The 11016-nt window shown below is 45.5% G+C and overlaps 1 pseudogene; it reads left to right on the top strand.

The window, feature by feature from the left end:
• The first annotated feature begins 639 nt into the window (after nt 1-639).
• On the top strand, nt 640-807 carry LOC126532486 (U2 spliceosomal RNA; annotated as a pseudogene).
• The last annotated feature ends 10209 nt before the right edge of the window (nt 808-11016 follow it).

Genomic DNA, 11016 nt, shown 5'->3' with positions numbered 1-11016 from the left:
ATTCTATAACGTAAGCTATAGTTGACAAGGTATAACCTTTAATTCCCATTGATATAATGCAAGGGCGATGAAAGACGGCGAAGCATAACTAACACATATGCTAAGTTGGAACTCAAGTTCATATGGTTCTTTCTTTCTTTTTATGGTTTGCGTGCAACTATATGATCACATAGAGAAGTAATGCTAGCTGGCAATTTTCACCGGGAAGCGCAGAACGCTTGCCGGTCCGGAGAAAAAAAAATACGAAAGAAAAAGGATAATGGGTGAAGAATAGGAGAATGATATTGAAATATTGAGAGGGAGAGGGCTTAGTGAGTGAGGATGAGGAGAACGTATAAAAGTAATACGGATGGATGTAAAAAAATAATTATGATCCATTCCACTTTGTGAAGGTGGATGACGAGCCAAGCTGTTTAGCACACGATACAGAGGCGATACAGAATTTTGAACAAAGATACGAACTCATTTACTGTTATTTATATATACATTCGCGTGGACGACGGGACCGCCGCCCCAAGGAGCTCGAGGAAACTAGACATGCATGACATTTCGACGGACCACCACCACCAGGAAGCGGAAGGAAGAGAAAGACACGCAAGCGCTTAGAACGCCGACAAAGAGAGGGCAGTGCGGACGTAGATATGACCGACGTGCATCAATGTGTAGTATCCGTTCTTATCAGCTTAATACCTGATACGGTTCTATTTTGACCCAAGTATTAAACTTATTTTTGCAAGTTGGTAGAGTGCTAGAAGCCTGCTTCATCTCCACCGCGACATGCATCTACGAAGATAGCAGGATCCTGGAGACGCCGATCTCACCCAGGTACGCCCAGTTTGCGCTCATTTCGAGCAAGTTTTCGCATCACCACGTAGCCGCCGAGCTAGGCCTAACGGCTCGGGCTCCCCTGCCGCTGGCTGCGGAGACGCCCGCCGGCCAACCTCTCAACATGGTGCTGCCTGAACAACGCGGCTACGACCCCACGACTCTGTCGTGGTCATGTATCCCCGCAAGCCAGCTAGAGGACGGCCCACCCACAATTTCGGTAGAGCGAGCCCCCATTTTTGAAGTGGTCGAGAGCCGGCGTCGCCGTCGGCACAACGCACGGGGAGCGGCCACTACCAAGACTCCTCTTAATAATTCAGCCACGGGAGACGCTCGCGCTCCGCCTTCTAAAGCTCCACAGAGGACTTCTTCACCAGTCTCCAAGTGGACGCCAAAGCCAACGGTCAGCATGAATCCTGATTACGTGATCGTGCTCAAGTCGCGCACTAATGTCGCCCTCAAGACAGCCTTTCAGTAAAGTGAACTCGGCGCTGCCATTTCCCAACTCATCAGTGGGCAGTACGTGAACTCCATCACCATTTCTCCCAATTGGGAACAAAACATCAACGTCTGTGGCACGCAGAACCTTGAGGTAATTAAAATGCTGCTAACGAACTTTCAACTTAACACCAGCAAAGGACCACTCCCGCTACACGGACACATCAAGCCCACCGGTGACGGCTGTCGCGGTGTGATTTCTCTGCATAACCTCAAAACCAGTGAACCCCTGAAACATAGAGTGCAGTGACGTGGCGGTAAGTTAGTCCACGTGCACAAGCAGGGGAACTCAAACGTGACTGTGCTGACTTTCGCGGCACGTAACGTTCCGCGTTACGCCCACTATACAACGCAGAGCCGACTGCCGTCCCCGTCAAGGAGTGCAAGAAGACAGTGCCAGCGTGCTACCGTCGCGGCACACTTGGGCACCGGCGGAAAACTGTGCCAACCCGATCAACGAAAGGTGCGGCCTTTGTGGCCAAAACGTCACCGGCGGCGTTGGGTGCGCTTTGACGTGACTAGCTTAGGAAAAGAACATGTTCTATCTTACGCCTGAGCCGCTTGACCAAGTGAATCCCATACTGGCTTAGCTGGCTGGCATTATGCTAGCACACACTCCAGGTGAAATCAGAGGAGCGTGCCGATATTGCGCCTTCGCCAGAAGAAAAATATAACAACACAAATTCATAGAATTGTCAACTAAAGCGCAAGCATTGTTTGGCTCCGCTGCGGCTTCGTTATTGCTTAGTGGTGCTTACTTGCCTTCCCTAGCTTATGCACAATACCCATGGCCTCCCGAGTGGCAAAGAATGCAGGCTTTAATACACAATTTTCAGCTTTTCCCGCCGCATCAGACTCCTTCAATGCAATTGTACCAATTAATCGGGAACGCCGCATACGAGCACTCCTCGGCGGAGCGGAGCGGTCGAAAGCGAACACCTGCTGCCGCAGTAGTGCGTGAGGCGTTGCGTGATGGGAGAGCGCATCGCTGCGATGCCATCTCGCCCGCGCTGTCGCTCTTGCAAGTCTGCGTTACGCACTCGTTCCCTGTCCACGCAAGTTTTCGCCTGTGTTTTGACTGCGCCTCGGTAAGGTCCGACAAAAACGCGCCAAGTGTCTCAACGCGCTCGCTTGCCCGCGAGTTGTTCATATCTCGAAGGACGTTGAGCGGCGGTTAATTGGACATTAGGCCACCCCTAAATCACAAGTAGGCCCACACCCAAATTTCACTTGGCCCACCCCCAAGTTTTAATTTGGCCCACCCCCTAATTTAAGTATGTCCACCCACCAATTTCAATGTGGCCTACAAAAAAAAAAATTCAATTGGCCTACCCCCAGATTTTAACTGGGCCTTCCCCAAGATTAAGTCGCCCCACCCCAAAATTTCCTTTCCATTACTCGCGCGTTCGTCGTCGTCATCTTCCACAGCTGGCTGGCTCTATGTCGAAAGCGATCGTCTGACGCGAAGGTGGGACAGACGGGCAGTGTTCTCGTTCGGTAACCATAGAATTGCTTACGCATTTAGGATATGCAGATCTAATTCACATTGGGGAATCCTTGTGATGCGAAGCTTTCGTGAAGCGTTTGATGATACGCTATAAAGTTTTCCATTATATTCCTGTGTCTTCGATGTAAAGGAATCTGGCTAGGGCGCATGGGATCTCGCACACACATGCTACGCATTGGGATAACTATTATATTGCCTGCGCTCTTCCAAATGTGCCGCCCACTTCTTGGTCAATCTCCCCTTGTTGTTATGTACCATAGTAGGAAATTATCAACAACTCGGAGCTAGTTGGCGTTTGCACGATAGAAGTATACGCACGATTGCGGTCTAATCCTCTAATGCCGGTGCCAACGGAGGCAAGGATCAGCTGCCAATACATTTTATTTTTCAGACCTCCACAGTTTTATACTGTCTAAACGTTGTGTATGCGTTCCCGTATTGTGTTAACAATAAGTGAAGGCTGTTTCGTTATCTGTCTTTCAATAAAGGCAAGTGATTGTGGTCTAACGGTCGCATCGTCGGGCTGCTGTGCTTTTAACCGAGGTTCGAACTTCGCATAGGGCGCATATATTTTTTAAGGCGGAGATACAGTACGCCGTTTCCAGCGTGCCAGGCAGTGGCCGGGAAACTCCGGTACGCCACGCCGGTGGCGCGAGGATTGACGTACATGCGCTCCCTGTACAGACCCTTTTCGTGATTACAGAGTTCCCAGAAGAGTTCTAGTCAAGCCCTCTGAAGGAACACAAGTTACAATAGCCTATAAATTTATAGAACTCTCATGCTTGCACCAGTCACGCTGCACAGTTGGAGTGTTTCTACAAGTGAACTTTATTGTGAAGTACTACAGGAGAAGTCCATAACATGAACTTGACGAGTGGCGCACATTTATCTGAACAAATGAACAACACGTGCCCATAGTATACTATGCAACGAAATATTTCTTTTTTTCTTTGCTAACTTGACTGTCAAAAATGCAGGACAGGAAATTGTCTGGGGTCCTGAACACGCTGCTGCCACAGAGTGGAGGGAAGGGTATATAGTTCGGCGCGCTGAACGTTGTTTCCAGCAGAGTGGAGAGCAGCTGTTGCTGCAGTGCAAGCACAAAAATGCGTGGCCAACGGGAGCTTCTTGATTAGCGAAGGCGCAAACTGTCAACGCTGTTTTTATTGCACATGAAACTGTACGCCAGCATGGTTCGGGCCATCCAAGTTAGAAGTCGCGAGTCCAAGCCCCGGCTAGTCAGCCACACACAATCTGTCCTGTCTTTTACTTTCTGCCCAGTCTCGATGCCGCTGTTGTGTTACAGCACGTCGGCTGAACAGTGTCCGCTGTAGTGGGAAGAGAGCAAATATAGATTGCGTTGTAATCTAAAAAAAAGACCGAACTTGGCAAGTTTCAAGAACTTTTACTGACCCACAATGACCCAAATACGATAAAATATGTTGTAATCGATGACGTCATAATGACGTGCCGGCGCTGGGGTTTCGGCGTGAAGTTCAAGAACTAGATCTTTGGACTTCATTTTATTTTTTAATAATCAGTAATCGTTATCATTTCAATATTTGTAGGACTTCAATTTATGTTTCCATTGCGAACGATTGATAATCCCCCTTCGTGTAGCGCAGAAAACAATGCAAGACTTGCTGCGCACAGTGTTGCACCAGATATTCCATCCCTTGTTTCGCATTACGGGTGAAACTGCGACCTATGGTGACAACGCGCCAATTTATTTGAACGTCCAATACCTAGCTCGTCGCATATCGCAGAAGCGCTTGATTGTTAGGGCTCTCGTAGATTTGTTGTATAAGAATCAAGCGAAAAGTAAGTCATGACCAGACAAGGTGGCGCCCAGCCCACTCGCTACCGACCGGATGGGTAAACATTTCTGATCCGTTCGCCCTGTTTCACGGTAAGTTAATGCTGCAGTAGAATTTCGCTTCTCTTCATCTCACTTCGGGAGCAATGTGAGGGCGTTATCTTTGTAGTCTTTTCGTGATTGGTTCTCCAAATCTAGGGGTGAAGCTGTGACGGCTAACACGGTTAAGTAATGTTTTGCTTATATCTCGCGGATCGTACTCACAGTTCGAATTGACCTAAAATCTGGTAAACAGAGCGAACAGACGCTAAAAGTAAACTTCACTCCCAAGTTTCTGGAGTTCTTCGAACGCTATTGCATCAGTCCTGGACATGTACCAAGTAGGCCAAGCCTGAGCACTAGTGCTGAAACGTACTACTAAATGCGTAGTTACAAAAAGCATGGCAAATTCTGTCCATTTGAGTTTTCTTTTGCTCTTACGAGCTTAACCTCAGACGACTGAAAAGCTCGTCGACTTGAATAAACGAGCGATTCCGTCAAAGCACTTCCACGAATATTCCTCGACTCTAAACATGCCTTTGGGCCATCTCGGCCCTGACCACGGTGGTGAAGGCGGTTGGGGTAGAACCGGTAGAGAAAGCTTAAAAAGCCTAAGCTCCCATGTCTAATTTCGAAGCAGCTGGAAGCGGTGTTAGCGGAAACGCTGCAAGCACTCGTTGTAAGAAAACGCTTCATCGAAGTGAAATATCTCAAGTGGCCGAGTTCGGTAGCGCCACCGCAGGAAGTGCCAGGCGGGGGGCTTTCAAAACGAGTAAGGAACGCTACGACCACGCTAGGCGTTCATACTGGCGCCATCACTGACCACGTGCAAATAGTTTCACTCCTCTTTGTGACTAAATTCCTATTTCCTACAGAACTCACCAACCTTAACTTCTTCGGTTGCCTTGCTTGGTTCGGAAATCAAGTATCCCTAGTTTTTTAGCCTTAGCGTAGTCAGTAGAAAGGGGTACTTACGTTTCTGTGAAGTTCTCCGAGAAAGCCAGTCCAGGAACCATTAGGCAGCCTGACTCCCCACATGTTCATAGGGCGGACGCTTGTCTTGTAGCTGCGCCACAAACCACGCAGTCGCGAACGAGTAATAGTTTATTCACGCACATCAAAGCCACTAACTCCACACACTGTCTTAGGAAGGTTACAGAGACACGAACTTCGCGTTAATGCGCTGTAAACTTAACTAAATAGGGGCAAAATAAAATCGCTAAGTATGTGATGGGTAGGTGCAAAATGCAAGACGCAGAAAGTATTGTCGTTAAACAAATAAAAAAATAAATAAATGTTGATTACGACGTGGTAACATCTTATGCAGGTGTAAAAAATAGAATGCCTGAAAGAAAAAGAAAATCTGCACAGCACACCGTGACACCACGCCAGCGCTCGCCAAGGGATCGTATGGTAGGGTACAATGAAAAAATGCGGAGCTACCACTAGGGGTTAGATGAGTCCTTCAGCCCCCATAATTAGCAGAAGAAGGCGAAATGAACGGATAAAGTGGAGGGCAGCGGAAGGCGAGATAGATATATCTGCCTTCCAAAGTCTGTGGTTAATTTGTAGCGAATCGGAGCCTTAATCCCCATTTGTGGCGGCCTTACCTAGGCGACACTCTTCAGAGTCCAATGAATTCAGGTACCCGAGTGGGTACAAGGGGTTTAGCTTTGCCAGCGTAGATGGCGCTTTCGAAGAAGCTGAGGGCTGAAGAGGATGTTGTTGGTGCCACGCTTAAAGCGGAAGCTGCGTTACGGAGCCATTCGGCAATGACGGAGGAGGAGAAGGTGGTGGTGCAAGCGATATCTGTGGTGCTGCTGTTATTTCATAGAAATCCAAAAGACGATGGATTCTCACATGAAATGCGGATAAATATTATAAAAGGTGCCGCTTTCTTCTTCGATTCCGTAATGAACCAACCATGGCGTATTTAACGGCATATTATCGTGGGATATAGTCTCCACAGCCGACACGAAATCTGCAGAGAGTACCCCTAACGTAAACGCTGCTGTAAATGAGAAACTCGCAAAGTATTTAATAGCCTTGACTTACCGTTTGTAGATTGAGTTACAACTTGCAAAGAACCTTGCTTCTCTGAGGCTACTTCGCTGATATTTTTAGTCCGACGGGAACAACAAAGCGAGCCAGTAAACGTAAAGATCGCTGTAGTTTAATATTTAAAATTTCCAAAGCTACTCCATCTAAGGATGTTTGTGCAAGTTTCTGTATAGAGATAATGCCGACAACTTACATGTTCTTCCAACAGAAACAGCACAACTCCCAATAAATGTTTATGCGGAAATTTCCAGCATGCTGTTTCAAAAATCCTAACCTCAACGGACGCTAATACGGCGCTGTTAAGCAAAGATACGTCTATTTTGTAACAGTTTTTCTATAGGTCTCGCTTGATTACAAAAAGCAAAGGTAAAAACTCACCTCATATTGAACTTCCGAGCTGTGTCCCAAAGGACATCGATGAGCGACGTCAGGAACAAGTACGTACGTACAGTTCCATTTGGGAAATAGTCTGCATGCGGTAGATGCTGTTCCCGCCCGTAATAAGGAAGAAAGTAAATGTTGCATCACTGAGTGCCGCCATATAAACACGCGGACAAACATGAACGATTGGTATAACACTTCAAAGTACTACGTTATGCATGTATATGTACTTCTATAATACAACCTTATCCATGGAGATATTTTTACGTGCGCTTGAAGTTCTCACTCTAGGTGTTTCAGTTCGTCAACCATGTCTTTCGAGATTCATACTGCAAAGCACGTAGCTTCCTCTGGGGCGCACCCACTCTTATTCTGCCTCTATATAATTCAATGAAATGTGTGTTGTGTGTGTGTGTGTGGTTACTGATCATAGAAACCACCATCGAATACTAATATAATTAACATGGCGACAAAGTAATTACGTGTCAATTGTGAATATGTTTCTGTAGATATTTAGTAAATACAGAAACGTTTTCTTGCTACGGAGTTTTCCGCATATACTGCCAACCTGAAACAACAGTAAAGATTAAAGCCAGTTTGCGCACACTTCCCTGCTTTTAAAAGGTGTACAATTCGCTACAATATACTATAACTGTATACAAAACCTGCTTCGTTTTCGCACAATGAAGGACACAAACTAAAGCAGATAAATGCTCCGCTTGCATACTGTCGCGTAAAACGAGCGAGCATCTTTATGAATCCGCTGTCTTGCTGGAATCACCCGATCCCTACTGTGACATGGAAGCAGCGGCGTCGATTTCGGTCATTTCCTAGGCGTGGCATGGCTACTTTTTGGTATCTAACTTTATGTTCCATGTTGGCTGGAGTTTACCACTCCACTGAAGTTAGCATCATCAGCTTTCGCACATATTGAAGTAGTCATGACTTAAAAGGGTAGTGGTATGGGCTAGTTATGTCATGATTACTGCGGAGAGTGGTAGCGTGACTGCAAATTCAGACTAGGTTATTTAGACTATTCGTTTCCATGTTTGCCACATGAAACCTCAATTTGAAGTAACGTGCGCGCTTGTTTTTCTCATCCTCGAGATGTTCTGTTCCTTCGCGCTACAGCTCTCCGCAGAATTCATGAACTATTCGCATGAAAGGCTTCATGGATTGCCTTAGGATCGATCTTCTACCGGTTAAAAAGTCAATTAGAATAATTTGGAGTGACTTTTATAATAACTACATACTGTGCTTTTTAGGTATGCGCCACTTTTGCATTTTAAGTAAGCAATATGGCGAGGGAAATGCCCCGTATCAAGTTTTTCATTCAGATTTCTATAATTAGGCTTATTAGCTTAAACATAAAGAAGAATATGTCGCTACTTTCTTTCTTTTTTTTTGGAATCGAGAGATGAATTTGAAAAAGAGGAACTCACCTGCATGGTTGTTATGCGCAAGAGTGGCAGGCTGTAATTAGACATACCTGTGCACACTGTGACGTAGCAATGCACACTACTAGGCTACTACGTCGAGGCTAATACCTGCCGCGCTAAAATGACACTCCGAGCTCCCGCTTCATGCGTCAGCACATCTGTAGAACCTGCCCCTCCACCTGCCCTTCGTCTTATTGGCCGTTCGACAGCGCGCGGTATAAAACGGGTCTTTATTGGTAGTTCTTGCGTTGTCGTCGTGACACTGGTTCCAATCAGAAGCTGGGAACGGCTCTCTCGAGGGCCATGTCCCTCTATCCACGACTGCGCAAATACGGCTGTGGAGGCATCATATCGGCAAACATTTGCAGTGTATACGCCATCATTTGAATATTAACAAATATATCGTCTGTAAGAGCTGTCCAAGACAAAGTACCACTCTGCAATCAGATAATTCATAACTGGCGTCACATTATTTGCGCAGCAGTCAGTAGAACCTGTCATTCGATTTTTCCTCTTTCTCTCACACATTTGAATCGGTTATTCGGTCTAACAATCTACTAAAGTAAACGAGCAAGGTGTGTTGCAATAAAGAAAATCCGATGAATGCCACGAAATTTTGAATTTTAGCAAGCAAGTGTAGAACTGCACACCCTTCCCGTCACACGCAGAATTGTAGGCTTCAGTTATATTAAAGTGAAATTTAACAGAAAAAAAGGCAAGGAATACCGCTTCCTCAATCTCAGTGACGATCGGGAAGACGCGGTTTCAGACCATGTCTTCAATCACGTTTTGCGCGAAACGCAAATGCTGTACAATACTCAGAAAGACGGAACAGAGTACAAATCTGTCATAACACTGCGTGTAAGCCACATGCCCATCCAACAAAACGAACGAGGAAACGAAACAGTGAAGCCACATTTCTCCTTGAGCATTACGTAGCCTCAATCTATCTGCCTCTCTCTCATGTGCAACATCATCTAACTCTTGAGGCTATAAGGAAAGAGCTTGTAGAGTTCACTGTTCTTTCGCTAACTCCTTTCTCGGTTTTCTGGATTCTGCATGATGCCTGCAATTGAACGCATGCTTAAAACAGCTGGCGCTGGTTTTCTCGATTATATCATCTAGCCGCTTAACAAGCTACCAAATTGTTTTCATCGTGCGTTCCGGATTAGTGGCCGTCTTGAGCCGTCTGTGAAGGAGTTGCATTATAAGTTAATAACAGGATAACGTTCTTATAAGTGTTTCTGGTGTACCTATAGTAAGATTTGACTCTCCTTCGAATGTTATATGCAGATGTGTATTCACTGAAACAGAGAAAAAGAACTTTAAACGGTATTCGATACACATAAGGAACAAAGAAGGTTTTAGAAATCTGTGAACAGCACCACGCCGTGTCACTCCGCTATACTTAGGTAATCTCAGCCTTTGCATATATAATTAGCTGTGTGTACGCGGAGGTGAAAATATTTTGTGGCATTTGTTTATTACATGCTGTCGATCATAAAGTAATTTACTGTCTTTTGCCATGTTGGTATCCAATCAGTGAATATTGATGGGAACAAATGTTTTCGTGTATGTTAAGTACACGTGTGATATGTATGTTGTGAATGAAATAGCAGCTAAAACCTCTGTAGTTATTGTTAGCGTGCTGAGCACCATAATTCGTGCGTCACTCTTGTTAAAGGCCTTAGGTAAAATGAAACGTTATCATTCCGCATAGAGTGCACAATAACCAAATTTTAAGGTTGTGCTGCTTTCGTTGTCAGGTATCGGTTGAATAAGTAAATACGTATATTCATAATGACTGTCGTGGCAGCGAGGAAATGAGCAATCTACTCCTGCATACAATTCTTTTCAGCCATACAGAGAGATCACTCTTGATTGCTTGATCGGTGACAGAAACCATTAGATTCCTGCATTTCAAACGTATTGTCAGCACTTGCTTCAAATGACTTCCCGTAATTTGGTACTTTAAGCTATTATATTTGCACAGCAGGTCATCGTTTACTGTGTCAACATCGCAATTAAGTAATCGGCCATCGACAATTATAGGCTAAGAAAAACGGTTTCTAAAGCTGCTTGCAGCGTGTGGCCGCCGTCGCCGTAACGATCCACGAAGTATACATGTTGGGGGGAAACGTCATGTCGCGTGACAAAGTTACAATTATCGGTTCCCCGAAGAGAATGTGGTAGTACGAGCTTTTTTGCCAGTGTTTAGGCTGTTCTTATAATAAAGAGAAACACAGCGGATGCAATCGCTCATTCTTGAGGAGCATAGTTGGTTGCTCCGTGTGCTTATTTTATTGAATGTTATTTCGAAGTACAAAACAACTTCACAAAGCACTGGGTAATCCTCCCTGTGTCTACAGCCATAGAAAGAAAGAAGGCAAGAAAAAGGTGGTGCCAAATTTCGCAGAAATACCACAGTTTTTTGTAACACTTTGTCCACT

Source organism: Dermacentor andersoni, chromosome 5, assembly GCF_023375885.2.
Source record: "Dermacentor andersoni chromosome 5, qqDerAnde1_hic_scaffold, whole genome shotgun sequence".
Taxonomy (NCBI): domain Eukaryota; kingdom Metazoa; phylum Arthropoda; class Arachnida; order Ixodida; family Ixodidae; genus Dermacentor; species Dermacentor andersoni.
The sequence above is the reverse complement of the archived record's forward strand: the minus strand, read 5'-3'. Positions and strand labels throughout refer to the sequence as shown.